Below are 18,023 nucleotides of genomic sequence, written 5' to 3' on the forward strand. Positions count from 1 at the left end.
ACTTTAGAACATCTTGGAAAGTTCTAAACAAAAGTTAATTTAAAACTTGACAACCCTGTTCACGAGTAAAAAGCTGCCAACTTTTACCAAAATTTATACAAGTTGCGTGTACTCAAGGCAAGCAAAAATTGAAAAATTTCGTGTTTAATTTTTTTTCGCAATAAAACTTTTAAATATGGATTCTAAGAGGAGGATTTTTAGTTCAAAATGTTGTAAACACTTTAAAAAATATTTTTGTTTTTGAATTTGTTGTTTCAATAGTGCTGTTTATTTGTGAAAATTTTAGTACATAGGTTAGGTTATGTGGCAGCCCGATGTATCAGGCTCACTTAGACTATTCAGTCCATTGTGATACCACAGTGGTGAATTTCTCTCTTATCACTGAGTGCTGCCCGATTCCATGTTAAGCTCAATGACAAGGGACCTCCTTTTTATAGCCGAGTCCGAACGGCGTTCCACATTCCAGTGAAACCACTTAGAGAAGCTTTGAAACCCTCAGAAATGTCACCAGCATTACTGAGGTGGGATAATCCACCGCTGAAAAATGTTTTGGTGTTCGGTCGTAGCAGGAATCGAACCCACGACCTTGTGTATGCAAGGTGGGCATGCTAACCATTGCACCACGGTGGCTCCCTAGTACATACGTATATATGCGAGGAATAGAACTAGATTTGTTAACGATCGTTAATGAAAATCTTTGCTGGTTATTGTTCGTGCACTGAAAAAAAGCATGTCCGGTTCCAAAGATTTTGTCTTTACTTTAAACATTTTGGTATTAGTTCCGAGCCAAAGAAGCGGAGAATACAAGTAAGGATAATTTTAAGACACAATTCTCTTTTGAATGTGGGTTTTGTGTACTTCTACGAAGCAAATTTTATTTTTTCGCTTTTTCAGCGTTTTTCTTTCATATGCTATCAAAGTCCTTTAAAAACGAGTTAACGACAACTTATTTTCCAAATTAAGACTTGACTTCCAGTAGAAATTCTGCTATGTTTCAAGTAAAAAACTTGTTTAAAATAAAGTATTGAAAAACATGTCCTATATTTGTACGATTCTTTGCTTTATAGCCAAGATGCCAAAAGGCAACAAATTTAAAGACAATTTCATTCAATTTAAAGAATTTTTCTGACTTATTATAGTCAAGTTGACCTTAGCCCAAACACTTTTTCTTTCATGTTATGATACCCATTTTTAAGTCAAATCACTTAATTATAAGGACAATAGAACTTCATTGAAAAGTTTATCGACTTTTGGACAAGGAAAATAACTTTATTTTAGAGAAATGCGTCTTCTATGCTAAGCAAAATTTGTATTCGTATTTTAAAGACATGAAATCTTTGACCTCACGACAATATTTTTGTTCAGTGCAAGGCATCTTAAAACTTCTTAACATCATCTTCTAAATTGTAAGTTAGTCCATGCGGGATATATAGTAGACAAAAGAAAGGTCGATTAAATACGTATATATTCAGTTCTTGACCGGTATATATATAGGGAAGAAATAATTACGAGCCGATATGAACTTTTGTGCGGTAATTATAGAGCCAGAATAGAAATATGGTGGTCGCTTTTTATGAGGGCTACATACAATTATGAACACGAGGCTACCAAAAATGGTAGATTTTTTACTGTTTGGTAGATTGGTAGAATTCTTGATGGTTGGGAAGATTTTTGCAAAATATTCCTCTCCAAATAAGAGGTGCTTCATAAATTTCTATAGAAATAATATTTTGACAAAATTTTCTATAGAAATAAAATTTTGACAAAATTTTCTATAGAACTAAATTTTTGACAAAATTTTCTAAAGAAATAAAATGTTGACAAAATTTTCTATAGAAATAAAATTTTGACAAATTTTTCTATAGAAATATAAAATTTTGACAAAATTTTATTTCTGTAGAAAATTCGTTCAAATTTTTTATCATTGAAAATTTGTCAAAATTTTATTTCTAAAGAAAACTTTATTAAAAATGTACTTCTATGGAAAATTTCGTTAAAATTTTATTTCTATAGAAACTTTTATCAAAATTTTATTTCTATGGAAAATTTTGTCAATTTTTTTCTATGGAAAATTTTGTAAAAATTTTATTTCTATAGAATATTTTTTCACAATTTTATTTCTATAGAAAATTTCGTCCAAGGTTAGGTTAGGTTAGGTTAGGTGGCAACCCGATGTATCAGACTCACTTAGACTATTCAGTCCATTGTGGTACCACATTGGTGTACTTCTCTCTTATCACTGAGTGCTGCCCGATTCCATGTTAAGCTCCATGAATTCTTGATGGTTTGGAAGATTTTGCAAAATATTCCTCTCCAACTAATAGGTGCTTCATAAATTTCTATAGAAATAATATTTTGACAAAATTTTATACAGAAATAAAGTTCTGACAAAATTTTCTATAGAAATAAAATTTTGACAAAATTTTCTATAGAAATTATATTTTGACAAAATTTCCTAAAGAAATAAAATGTTGACAAAATTTTCTATAGAAATAAAATTTTGGTAGATTATTTTCAGCTCGAGTAGCAATCGTGATTTTTCTGTGATTGGGGATCGGTTTATATGGGGGCTATATATAATTATGGACCATTTTTTGCATGGTTGTTAGAGACCATATACCAACATCATGTACCAAATTTCAGCCGGATCGGATGAAGTTTGCTTTTCTTTGTGCCTCCGAAAGCCAAATCTGGGGATCGGTTTATATGGCTATGGTTTGTATGGCTATATATAATTATGGACCGATGTGGACTAATTTTTGCATGAATGTTAGAGACCATATACCAAATTTCAGCCGGATAGGATACAATTTGCTTCTCTTAGATGCTCCGGAGGTCAAATCTGGGGATCGGTTAATATGGGGGCTATATATAATTATGGACCGGTGTGGACCAATTTTTGCATGGTTGTGAGAGACCATATACCAACATCATGTACCAAATTTCAGCCGGATTGGATGAAATTTGCTTCTCTTTGAGGCTCCGCAAGCTAAATCTGGGGATCCGCTTATATGGGGGCTATACGAGTATATAATTATGGACCGAAGTGGACCAATTGTTGCATGGATGTTAAACACCATATACCAAATTTCAGCCGGATAGGATACAATTTGCTTCTCTTAGATGCTCCGGAGGTCAAATCTGGGGATCGGTTAATATGGGGGCTATATATAATTATGGACCGGTGTGGACCAATTTTTGCATGGTTGTGAGAGACCATATACCAACATCATGTACCAAATTTCAGCCGGATTGGATGAAATTTGCTTCTCTTAGAGTCTCCGCAAGCCATATCTGGGGATCGGTTTATATGGGGGCTATATATAATTATGGTCCATTATAATAGACCAATTTTTGCATGGTTGCTAGAGGCCATATATCAACACCATGTGTCAAATTGCAGCCGGATCGGATGAAATTTGCTCCTCTTTGAGGCTCTGCAAGCCAAATCTGGGGATCCGTTTATATGGGGGCTATATATAATTATGGACCTGTGTGCACCAGTTTATTTGATAGTTGTTAAAGACCATATACCAGCATCATGTACAAAATTTCAGGCGGATCGGATGAAATTTGCTTCTCTTAGAGGCCTCGCAAGCCAAATTTAGGGGTCCGTTTATATGGGGGCTATACTTAAAAGTGAACCGATATGGCCCATTTGCAATACCATCCGACCTACATCAATAACAACTACTTGTGCCAAGTTTCTAGTCGATAGCTTGTTTCGTTCGGAAGTTAGCGTGATTTCAACAGACGGACGGTCGGACGGACATGCTTAGATCGACTCAGAATTTCACCACGACCCAGAATATATATACTTTATAGGGTCTTAGAGCAATATTTCGATGTGTTACAAACGGAATGACCAAGTTAAAAATTAACAAACATTTTTCAAAGAAATTGCAGAAGTAAATATGTTCCGTATGAGGTTCCTATTGTAATTATCATTTAGAAGAAAACTTTATTAGTTTTTAAGTAGTGAATTTTCTTACGCTAGATCAGGCAAATCGACCACTGTGCGTCTGTCTGTATATGTGTGCAAAGAACAGATCACCGTTAAAAGTCCGATCGTCCTCAAATTTGGCTTAGGGTCTTTCTTCAGCTCAAACATCGGTTTAGGTTTAGATATATAGAAATAACGTTTTGACAAAATTTTCTATAGAAATAACATTTTGAGAAGACTTTCTATAGAAATAAACATTGTTTCAAAAATACAAATAAAATTGTTTCCAAAATATTCTATATAAATAAAATTGTTTCAAAAATATAAATTTTCTATAGAAATAAAATTTTGACAAAATTTTCTATAGAAATAAAATTTTACAAATTAATATTTTTTGTTTGGTAGTTTTGTTTTTAGAATTATTCTTTGAAGCCAAACAATATTCATTGAGGGTAAATGGGTGCTATAAACAAAGATGTGCGTACATGTAAATCAAGATGATCAAAAAATAAAATTTGTAGGATATCTTCATAACGATCATACAAAAGAGTTTTGATATAACCTGCATAGCCATGTATCTTTCTGGCTCCAAAAATTATTGAAAATGGAAGAAAATCGGGTGATAAGAGCAACTTTTAGAACAATTTTATTTTAAAGTAAATAAACTTTTTGAATTGGTACCTTGGATCATTCCCTTTTCAATTTATAGTAAAATGTGCCAAAAACATATCCTTAATTTAGTTATGCGGGATACCGCCTTGTTTAATATTTTGAGAGAAAAGTTTGTTTAATATTTGCTGTAAAAATGTATTCGGTTCAATGAATTTTTTAATCAATCAACAGTATATTTATTTATTATCCGCTTTAATTGTCATTTTAGGTAGTTCCATGAATTTAGTATATATTTTATATTAATACGTTTTATGAAAATTATAACCAAATGGTTGCAAAATTACTAGTCAAGCGTGTTTGATTATTCATTTTATTTTCAGTGTAAAGTTATTAAGTTGTGTTGATACATTTATCTTTGAATTAATTGCAGTTAAATAGATTGATTATTTATTCTGTAAATTGATGGTACTTGTGTTTTTACGGCAGAAGCTTGTTGCAATATTCTTGGTCATCTCTCTATTGAATATGCATGAGTTCCGACTTTGGTACTTAAAACAAAGGCTAAGTGCTAGTGAGGGCACCTGAAGTGGATTTACACTTTGTGTACAATAGCAACATTGTCATAAGTCATAAGATTGAGAATGTAAATTAAAGTGAATACTGGTGAAACAAAACGTTATAGAAAAATTTTTATAGCGAATTTCAAATCTAACGGAGAATGATTCATTGAAAATAAATAGATCAAAGTTTCGCATACATGAAGCATATTAGGGTAAGACGAGGTTATTGGAAAGGTATGGCGAATTATAGTGATAATCAAAAATTCGATTTGAGTCGATTTTATTATGGAAATGAAAGCAATGTATTTGAAATAACGTGAATAAGGGTACCGAAAAAAGCAAATTAATTTTTTTTTGGATCCGGAAAGAAGGTGCAGAATTAGCTCAGTAGCAATGTGTTTTATATAGGGTTCTCATAGGGCGGAAGTAATCATTTTAAACATTCGCTGCATTGATTTTGCATTAGTTCTTCAGATATTATGCTATTTAAATATTTTTGATTTCATTAAAAAAATTGGGAAAGAATTACAATAAAAATTATTTTTCCTAACTTGTTCGACTTTTATTCACGGTTGCCGCAGTTGGTAGAATTCTACCAAAAATTGCAGAGTTTTAAATTTTGTCAAAATTTTATTTCCATAAAAAATTTTGTCAAAATTTTATTTCCAAAGAAAATTTTGTGAAAATTTTATTTCTATAGAAAATTTTGTCACAATTTTATTTCTATAGAAAATTTTGTCAAAATTTTATTGCCAAAGAGAATTTTGTTAAAATTTTATTTCCAAAGAAAATTTTGTCAAAATTGTATTTCTATAGAAAATTTTGTCAAAATTTTATTTCAATAGAAAATTTTGTCAAAATTTTATTTCTATAGAAAGTTTTATCAAAATTTTATTTCTTTGGAACATTTTGTCAAAATTTTTTATCTATAGAAAATTTTGTCAAAGTTTTATTTCTATAGAAAATTTTTCAAAATTTTATTTCTATAAAAATTGTTGCAAATTTTTATTTCTATAGAAAATTTTGTCAATAGGAAATTTGTCAAAATTTTATTGTTGCAAATTTTTATTTGTCAAAATTTTTCATCTACAGAAAATGTTGTCCAAATTTTATTTCTATAGAAAATTTTGTCAAAATTTTATTTCTATAGAAAATTTGTTAAACATTTTATTAATATAGAAAATTTTGTCATTCTGTAGAAAATTTTGTCAACATTTTTATTTCTATAGAAAATTTTGTCAAAATTTTTGTCAAATTTGTCAAAATTTTATATCTATAGAAAATTTGTCAAAATTTTATTGCTATAGAAATTTTTTCAAAATTTTATTTCTATAGAAAATTTTGTCAAAATTTTATTTCTATGGAAAATATTTGCAAAATTTTATTTTTATAGAAAGTATTTTCAAAACTTTATTTCTATAGAAAATTTTATCAAAATTTTATATGTATAGAAAATTTTTGCAAAATTTTATTTCAATGGAATATTTTTGCAAAATTTTATTTCTATAGAAAAATTTGTCAAAATTTTATTTCTATAGAAAATTTTGGCAACATTTTATATATACAGAAAATTTTGGCAAAATTTTATATATACAGAAAATTTTCTCAAAATTTTATTTCTATAGACAATTTTCTCAAAATTTTATATCTATAGAAAATTTTTCCAAATTTTTTCTCTATAGAAAATCTTGTCAACATTTTATTTCTATAGAAAATTTTGTCAAAATATTATTTTTATTGAAAATTCCTGGAAAAATTTTTATTTCTATAGAAAATTTGTCAAAATGTCATTCCTATAGAAAATTTTGTCAAAATTTTATTTCTATACAAAAATTTTGTCAAAAATTTAATTTCTATAGAAAATTTTGTCAAAATTTTATTTCTATAGTAAATTTTATCAAAATTTTATTTCTATAGAAAATTTTGTCAAAATATTATTTCTATAGAAAATTTTGTCAAAATTTTATTTCTGTAGAAAATTTTGGCAAAATTTTATATCTATAGAAAATTTTTCCAAATTTTTTTCTCTATAGAAAATTTTGTCAACATTTTATTTCTACAGAAAATTTTGTCAAAATGTTATTTTTATTGAAAATTCTTGCACAAATGTTTATTTCTATAGATAATCTTTGCAAAATTTTATTTCTATAGAAAATTTTGTCAAAATTTTAATTTCTATAGAAAATTTTGACAAAATTTTATTTCTATGAAAAATATTTGCAAAATTTTATGCCTATAGAAAATATTTTCAAAATTTTATTTCTATAGAAAATTTTTCAAAATGTTATTTCTATAGAAAAAATTTTCAAAACTTTATTTCTACAGAAAATTTTGTCAAAATATTATTTCTATAGAAAATTGTTCAAAATTTTATTTCTATAGAAAATTTTGTCTAAATTTTATTTCTATGGAAAATATTTGCAAAATTTTATTTTTATAGAAAGTATTTTCAAAACTTTATTTCTATAGAAAATTTTATATGTATAGAAAATTTTTGCAAAATTTTATTTCAATAGAACCTTTTTGCAAAATTTTATTTTAATAGAAAATTTGTCAAAATTTTATATCTATAGAAAATTTGTCAAAATTTTATTGCTATAGAAATTTTTTCAAAATTTTATTTCTATAGAAAATTTTGTCAAAATTTTATTTCTATGGAAAATATTTGCAAAATTTTATTTTTATAGAAAGTATTTTCAAAACTTTATTTCTATAGAAAATTTTATCAAAATTTTATATGTATAGAAAATTTTTGCAAAATTTTATTTCAATGGAACATTTTTGCAAAATTTTATTTCTATAGAAAATTTTGTCAAAATTTTATTTCTATAGAAAATTTTGGCAACATTTTATATATACAGAAAATTTTGGCAAAATTTTATATATACAGAAAATTTTCTCAAAATTTTATTTCTATAGACAATTTTCTCAAAATTTTATATCTATAGAAAATTTTTCCAAATTTTTTCTCTATAGAAAATCTTGTCAACATTTTATTTCTATACAAAATTTTGTCAAAATATTATTTTTATTGAAAATTCCTGGAAAAATTTTTATTTCTATAGAAAATTTGTCAAAATGTCATTCCTATAGAAAATTTTGTCAAAATTTTATTTCTATACAAAAATTTTGTCAAAAATTTAATTTCTATAGAAAATTTTGTCAAAATTTTATTTCTATAGTAAATTTTATCAAAATTTTATTTCTATAGAAAATTTTGTCAAAATATTATTTCTATAGAAAATTTTGTCAAAATTTTATTTCTATAGAAAATTTTGGCAAAATTTTATATCTATAGAAAATTTTTCCAAAATTTTTTCTCTATAGAAAATTTTGTCAACATTTTATTTCTACAGAAAATTTTGTCAAAATGTTATTTTTATTGAAAATTCTTGCACAAATGTTTATTTCTATAGATAATCTTTGCAAAATTTTATTTCTATAGAAAATTTTGTCAAAATTTTAATTTCTATAGAAAATTTTGACAAAATTTTATTTCTATGAAAAATATTTGCAAAATTTTATGCCTATAGAAAATATTTTCAAAATTTTATTTCTATAGAAAATTTTTCAAAATGTTATTTCTATAGAAAAAATTTTCAAAACTTTATTTCTACAGAAAATTTTGTCAAAATATTATTTCTATAGAAAATTGTTCAAAATTTTATTTCTATAGAAAATTTTGTCTAAATTTTATTTCTATGGAAAATATTTGCAAAATTTTATTTTTATAGAAAGTATTTTCAAAACTTTATTTCTATAGAAAATTTTATATGTATAGAAAATTTTTGCAAAATTTTATTTCAATAGAACATTTTTGCAAAATTTTATTTCTAAAGAAAATTTGTCAAAATTTTATATCTATAGAAAATTTGTCAGAATTTCATTCCTATAGAAAATTTTGTCAAAATTTTATTTCTATACAAAAATTTTGTCAAAATTTTAGTTTCTATAGAAAATTTTGGCAACATTTTATTTCTATAGAAAATTTTGGCAACATTTTATATATACAGAAAATTTTGGTAAAATTTTATATATACAGAAAATTTTCTCAAAACTTTATTTCTATAGACAATTTTGTCAAAATTTTATATATATAGAAAATTTTTCCAAATTTTTTCTCTATAGAAAATTTTGTCAACATTTTATTTCTATAGAAAATTTTGTCACAATATTATTTTTATTGAAAATTCCTGCAAAAATTTTTATTTCTATAGAAAATTTGTCAAAATGTCATTCCTATAGAAAATTTTGTCAAAATTTTATTTCTATACAAAAATTTTGTCAAAATTTTAATTTCTATTGAAAATTTTATCAAAATTTTATTTCTATAGAAAATTTTGTCAAAATATTATTGCTATAGAAAATTTTGTCAAAATTTTAATTCTATAGAAAATTTTGGCAAAATTTTATATACAGAAAATTTTGGCAAAATTTTATATATACAGAAAATTTTCTCAAAATTTTATTTCTATAGACAATTTTGTCACCATTTTATTTCTACAGAAAATTTTGTCAAAATGTTATTTTTATTGAAAATTCTTGCAAAATTTTTTATTTCTATAGATAATTTTTGCAAAATTTTATTTCTATAGAAAATTTTGTCAAAATTTTAATTTCTATAGAAAATTTTGACAAAATTTTATTTCTATGGAAAATATTTGCAAAATTTTATATCTATAGAAAATATTTTCAAAATTTTATTTCTATAGAAAATTTTTCAAAATTTTATTTCTATAGAAAATATTTTCAAAACTTTATTTCTACAGAAAATTTTGTCAAAATATTATTTCTATAGAAAATTGTTAAAAATTTTATTTCTATAGAAAATTTTGTCTAAATTTTATTTTTATAAAAAATTTTGACAACATTTTATTTCCAAAGAAAATTTGGTCAAAATTTTTTTTCTACAGAAAATTTTGCAAAATTTTATTTTTATAGAATATTTTTACAAAATTTTATTTCTATAGAAAGTTTTATCAAAATTTTATTTCTATAGAAAGCTTTATCAAAATTTTATTTCTATGGAACATTTTGTCTAAATTTTTTATCTATAGAAAATTTTGTCAAATTTTTATTTGTATAGAAAATTTGTCAAAATTTTATATCTATAGAAAGTTTTTGCAAAATTTTATTTCTATAGAAAATTTTTGCAATATTTTATTTCCATAGAACTTTAAAAGCACTTCCAGAAGATGCGCTTCCAAGGATGTTCTTTGTTTTAACTACCCAGGAAATTATTTTAATTAAATTTTGTATAACTTGGTTTTTTCATACTTTTAATGGTTAAATTTAACTTTTTTGTTTCAAATAGGTTAAAAACAGAGTAAGAATTCATATAATGGTACAAATCATTCAAATTTTGTCGAAAAAAATGCTAAATCCCATCTGAAAAAATTTCGAATTTTTGAAAATATTTAATGCCAAACGTTCCACACAAGCGTAAGAATGCATTAAAAGTCATTAAAAAATTTTTTTAAAATTATTTATTTTTCAAAATATCACAAAATTTCTTAATTCACATCGAAAACATTGAATTCGGATCACACCTAAAGAAGTGACGCAAATTACGTGCAACGGCAGTTGAAATGGAGGACTTCCACCCTATGACCATCCCATGTTAAATTCATCGCTTCTGCGTCAATTTTTCACCACTTCCGGATCCAAAAAAAAAACATTTCCATTACATTTTTGGCGGCGCTTTTTTTGCTGGGTATCCCTAAGGTAAGGAAAAAAAGGAATTTGTTTGCCACAAAAATTCCATATAGAAAATAAAAATATTTTTTGTTTCTACCTGCGGTAAGAGCATACAAAACAAAAATCATTGCCTCAGTAATGTAATCGCCATTGCCATTGTTCTCTGGCGCTATATGTCCATTGTCATTTATTTGTACCGACAGCATCTTCGAGTATTTTTACCTGTTATGTGTAAACAAAAGGATTATCTTTATGGCCAAAAGGATTTTCTACTCTCATCGAATTATGGCTAAACCATTGATCATTTTGACTGCAAAATAAACAAACAAGATCATAAAGTGTGGATGTGAAAAATATCATGAGAGATAAAATATTGACAGTTACATTTCGAAAAAGGTAATGTCCACTCTTTATATGTTTGTATTGAATGTGAAGTTGACATAGTGACATGTTTTCATATTTTTTGACGCTATATACACTGAACAAAATTTTGCTTCAAATTTAGAAATAAATTTTCATATATTGAGTAGTCGAAAACGTCTCTTCGTATTTTGTGCAATATGCTGTTGGAAAGATGGCATTGTAAGTTTTATTTAATAAAAAACAAGTATATGCGGCCGAATCTAATGTACCCTCCACCATGGATTACCTAGAAACTTCTTCTAAAGACGGTCATCCACAATTGAATTACTTGGGTTGGGGCCGATGACAAGGCATCTTGAAACGTCTTACATCATCTTCTAAATTGTAAGTTAGTACATGCGGGATATATAGTAGACAAACGAAAGGTCGATTAAATACGTATATATTCAGTTCTTGACCGGTATATATAGGGAAGAAATAATTACGAACCGATATGAACTTTTGTGTGGTAATTATAGAGCCAGAACTGAAATGTGGGGGTCGCTTTATATGGGGGCTATATACAATTATGAACACGAGTCTACCAAAAATGGCAGATTTTTTTACTGTTTGGTAGATTGGTAGAATTCTTGATGGTTTGGAAGATTTTGCAAAATATTCCTCTCCAACTAAGAGGTGCTTCATAAATTTCTATAGAAATAATATTTTGACAAAATTTTCTATAGAAATAAAATTTTGACAAAATTTTCTATAGAAATAAATTTTTGACAAAATTTTCTATAGAAATTATATTTTGACAAAATTTTCTAAAGAAATAAAATGTTGACTAAATTTTCTATAGAAATAACATTTTGACAAAATTTTCTATAGAAATATAAAATTTTGACAAAATTTTCTATGGCAATAAAATTTTGGTAGATTATTTTTGGCTCTAGTGGCAATCGTGATTTTTCTGTGATTGGGGATCGGTTTATATGGGGGATATATATAATTATAGACCGATGTGGACCAATTTTTGCATGGATCATATACCAACATCATGTACCAAATTTCAGCCGGAAATTTGCTTCGGTTTATATGGGGGCGATATATAATTATAGACCGATGTGGATCAATTTTTGCATGGTTGTTAAACACCATATACCAAATTTCAGCCGGATAGGATAAAATTTGCTTCTCTTAGAGGCTCCGGAGGTCAAACCTCGGGATCGGTTTATATGGGGGCTATATATAATTATGAACCGATGTGGACCAATTTTTTCATGGTTGCTAGAGACCATTTACCAACACCATGTATCAAATTTCAGACGGAGCGGATGAAATTTGCTTCTCTTTGAGGCTTCGCAAGCCAAATCTGGGGATCGGTTTATATGGGGGCAATATATAATTATGGACCGATGTGGACCAATTTTGGCATGGTTGTTAAACACCATATATCAAATTTCAGCCGGATAGGATAAAATTTGCTTCTTTAGAGGCTCCGTAGGTCAAATCTGGGGATCGGTTTATATGGGGGCTATATATAATTATGAACTGATATGGACCAATTTTTTCATTGGTTGCTAGAGACCATTTACCAACACCATGTATCAAATTTCAGCCGGAGCCGATGAAATTTGCTTCTCTTTGAGGCTCCTCAAGCCAAATCTTGGGATTCGTTTATATGGGGGCTATATATAATCATCTACCGATATGGATCAATTTTTGCATGGTTGGTAGAGCCCATATACTAACACCACGTACCAAATTTCAACCGGATCGGATGAATTTTGCTACTCTAAGAGGCTCCGAAGGTCAAATCTGGGGAGCGGTTTATATGGGGGCTATATATAATTATGAACTGATGTGGACCAATTTTTTCATGGTTGCTAGAGACCATATACCAACACCATGTACAAATTTTCAGCTAGATCGGATGAAATTTGCTTCTCTTAAAGGCTCCGCAAGCCAAATCTGGGGATAGGTTTATATGGGGGCTATATATAATTATGGACCGATGTAGACCAATTTTTGCGTGGTTGTTGTAGACCATATACCAACACCATGTATCAAATTTCAGCCGGAGCGGATGAAATTTGCTTCTCTTAGAGGCTCAGCAAGCCAAATCTTGGGATCCCTTTATATGGGGGCTATATATAATCATCTACCGATATGGACCAATTTTTACATGGTGGGTAGAGCCAATATACTAACACCACGTACCAAATTTCAACCAGATCGAATGAATTTTGCTCCTCTAAGAGGCTCCGGAGGTCAAATCTGGGGATCGGTTTATATGGGGGCTATATATAATTATGGACTAAGTTTTTGCATGGTTGTTAAACACTATATACTAACACCATATACCAAATTTCAGCCGGATAGGATAAAATTTGCTTGTCTTAGAGGCTTCGGAGGTCAAATCTGGGGATCGGTTTATATGGGGGCTATATATAATTATGGACCGAAGTAGACCAATTTTTTGCATGGTTGTGAGCGACCATATACTAACACCACGTACGAAATTTCAGCCAGATCGGATGAAATATGCTTCTCTTAGAGGCTCCGTAAGCCAAATCTGGGGGTCCGTTTATATGGGGGCTATACGTAAAAGTGGACCGATATGGTCCATTTGCAATATCATCCGACCTATATCAATAACAACTACTTTTGCCAAGTTGTAAGTCGATTGCTTGTTTCGTTCGGAAGTTAGCGTGATTTCAACAGATGAACGGATGGACATGCTTAGATCGACTCAGAATTTTATCTCGACCCAGAATATTTCAGCCAGATCGGATGAAATATGCTTCTCTTAGAGGCTCCGCAGGCCAAATCTGGGGGTCCGTTTATATGGGGGCTTTACGTAAAAATGGATCGATATGGCCCAATTTCAATATCATCCGACCTATATCAATAACAACTACTTTTGCCAAGTTGACAGATGGACGGACGGACATGCTTAGACCGACTTAGAGTTTCACCTCGATCCAGAATATATACTTTATGGGGTCTTAGAGCTATATTTCGATGTGTTTCCTATGGTGGAGGGTATAGAAACATGCCGAATATTATGAATATGTATGTCTTTATACATATTCATTTCTTAGTCGGTTTATATAGAAGAGTCTCAAAATATATAAGAATCTCTAAGAACCAATTTCCGCACGGTAACAAAGAATCAAATTTAAAACGGATCGGACGAAATTTGATTCTCCATGAAGTCCCAGAAGTCATATTTTGGGTGTCGGTTTATATGAGGTACGATATAGACCAATTTTTGCATGATTTGTAGAAAGCATATACTGACATCACGTACCAAAATTCTATCAGATCGTATTAAATTTACTTTCTCGGAAGGCTGAACAAGTAACTCACTGGGACTTGGCTTATATGGAGGCTATATATAATTATAAATATGATACGATATTATGGTTATTAGAGGCCATAGATTTAGATCGCGTACCCAATTTCAACCGGATCGGACGAAATTTGCCTTTCCAAGAGTATCCGCAGGTCAAAATAAAAATTTGGAAAATTTTTCTGTAGAAATAAAATGTTGACAAAATTTTCTATACAAATAAATTTTTGATAAAATTTTCTATAGAAATAAAATTTTGACAAAATTTTCTATAGAAATAAAATTTTGACAAAATTTTCTATAGAAATAAAATTTTGAAAAAGTTTTCTATAGAAATAAAATTTTGACAAAATTTTCTATAGAAATAAAATTTTGACAAAATTTTCTATAGAAATAAAATTTTGACAAAATTTTCTATAGAAATAAAATTTTGACAAAATTTTCTATAGAAATAAAAATTTGACAAAATTTTCTATAGAAATAAAATTTTGACAATATGTTCTATAGAATTAAAATTTTGACAACATTTTCTATAGAAATCAAATTTTGACAAAATTTTCTATAGAATTAAAATTTTGACAAAATTTTCTATAGAAATACAATTTTGACAAAATTTTCTATAGAAATGAAATTTTGACCAAATTTTCTATAGAAATAAAATTTTGACAAAATTTTCTATAGTAATACGATTTGACAAAATTTTCTATAGAAATACAATTTTGAGGCAATTTTCTATAGAAATAAAATTTTGACAAAATTTTCTATAGAAAAAAATTTGACAAAATTTTCTATAGAAATAAAAATTTGAATAACATTTTCTATAGAAATAAAATTAAAAAAAAAAAAATCCATTGAAGTAACATTTGCCAAAAATGTACTATAGAAATTTGTTTTGAGTGTAGCTTCATATCTTTTCAGTGGTACATTTTATCGTACTTTTTTTCTAATGTAATTTAATTTTATTCAAAACGTGCCTAAAGTGATCATCGATAATTTATTTCTCTACGTTTGAATATGAAATAAGTGTGCTAAATTTATTTGAATTCGCATAGTCACTATGATTTGCGGTTGGGATTTGTTTTAGAATTTTAATGAAATGGCTTCAAAGGAAAATTACAATTTTTTTTGTCCACTAACCGCAACAATGGAGTCAAAATCTTGTCATTTAAATCAAGTTATTGAAATGTTATATTAATATATTTATTGTGTTAATCTAACGGTCATTACTAAATAGTGGTAATGAGAAGTCACTGGGTTGCATTGATTAGCATACCCACAATGCGAAGAGAGCATGGTTGCCACAGTTGGTAGAATTCTACCGAAAGTGGTAGATTATTTACTTTTTAGTAGAATTTTTGATGTTTTGATGGATTTTACAACACCTTTCTTTCCAGCTAAGAAGTAGATAAATTTTCTATAGAAATAAAAATTTGACAAAAAATCGCTATAGAAATAAAATTGTATACACTGAAATAATTTTTATAATCCTTGCATCAAAAATTTTTTTCATTAAATTTTGGACACAAATTTTGAAAATTTACGTTCCTCCGTTAATGTCGCATATTTTTGAACTAAGGGTAATTTTCCTTAAAGTAAAGAACCACATTTTTGATTTAAAGAAATTGTCCTTAAATTAAATGAAATATTGAAACTTTAGATTTAAGATAAAAACGCTTCATATATTTATAAGCTAAGACTTATTTTGAGGATTTAGTGTCTTTGGTTTAAAGTTTGTTTGGAAATAAGAAAACTTTTTTTTGTCTTTGAAATATCCGTAATAATTTGGATTTTAAACTGGTATTTGTTTGTACGGGATTACTGTTATTAATAAACCGCGAAAAGAGAATGAAAATTTGATAAATGAGATCTGTATCCTAATTTTAATTTTATTGGTCCTAGATTTAAAGCCAGATAGGTCGCTAAAAAATTTCTTAAGGGAAATCTTTGGATCCAAGTAAACTTTTTTTGGAGTTTAGAAATACAATTTTGAGAATATTTTCTGTAGAAATAAAATCTTAACATAATTTTCTACAGAAATGAAATTTTGAGATTTGAGAATTGTCCATAGAAATAAAAATTTGCAAAATTTTTCATAGAAATAACCCTACGGGAAATGGATCAACCACGGAACCGGTACAGGACTAGTCCCTAGTGTGTATGGACCAGTCCCAGTTCTGGTCAAAACGTATGGAAGGGACCGGTCACTTTAACATGGGTTTGTCATTGACGGAGTAAATTTATATTTTGGGACGCGTCTTTGACTCATCCCAAAGGACACGTCCTGGGACAATTTAGCAGGAGCACCCCATAGACCCTCAGGAACCAGTCTCGGACAAACTCTTAGAAATCTGTTTCAATTTGGGCATCCCAATCGAACTCAAAATGAAAAAAAAAAAACAAAAACTTTTGAAATATGTCGAACAATAGGTTAATCTGATAATTTTATTTCACTAGATTTGAAAATGTTTGCTATTAAAATCTTAATGGATCTGAGATTTTAATATCAAGCTAGTACGAAAATAAATAAATTACGACTATTTAAAAATTGCAACTAACTGGAGTACAGGGACCAGTTTTGTGATAGGTCCGTCAGTGGCAATTTGCTCCAATTTCCCATAGGGAAACAATTTGCAAAAATTTTCTTAAAAAAAAATTGGAAAAAATTTCTATAGAAATAAAAGTTTAGCAAAATTTTCCATAGAAATAAACTTTTGACACAATTTTCTATAGAAATACAATTTTTACGTTTCCGTTGAAATTTTTATATAGAATTTTGACAAAATTTTCTATAGAATTAAAATTTTAACAAAATTTCTTATAGAAATAACATTTTGAGAAAATTTTTGTATAGAAATTAAATTTTGACAAATTTTATATCGAAGTAAAATTTTGACAAAATTGTCTATAGAAAAAACTTTGACAATAATTTATATAGAAAAAAAATTTGACAAAATTTTCTATAGAAACATAATTTTGACACAATTGCTACAGAAATAAAATGTTGACAAAATTTCTATAGAAATAAAATTTTTTACAAAATTTTCTATATATATAAAATGTTCCACAAAATTTTCTATAGAAATAAAATTTAGACAAAATTTGCTGTAGAAATAAAATTTTTACAAAGTTTTATATAAATATAAAATTTTGACACAATTTCTATAGAAATGAAATTGTGACAAAATTTTCTGTAAAAATAAAATTTTGACAAAGTTTTATATTGAAATAAAAATTTGACACAATTTCTATAGAAATAAAATTTTGACAAAATTATCTAAAGAAATAAAATTTTACCAAATTTATCTATAGAAAAAAAAATTGGACAAAATTTTCTATAGAAATAAAATGTTGACAAAACTGTTTATGGAAATACAATTTTGACAAAATTTTCTATAGAAATAAAATGTTGACAAAACTGTCTATGGAAATAAAATTTGGCAAAATTTTCTATAGAAATAAAATGTATACAAAACTGTCTATGGAAATAAAATTTTGACAAAAGTTTCTATAG

The sequence above is a fragment of the Haematobia irritans genome, chromosome 2, assembly GCF_050003625.1.
Source record: "Haematobia irritans isolate KBUSLIRL chromosome 2, ASM5000362v1, whole genome shotgun sequence".
NCBI lineage: Eukaryota > Metazoa > Arthropoda > Insecta > Diptera > Muscidae > Haematobia > Haematobia irritans.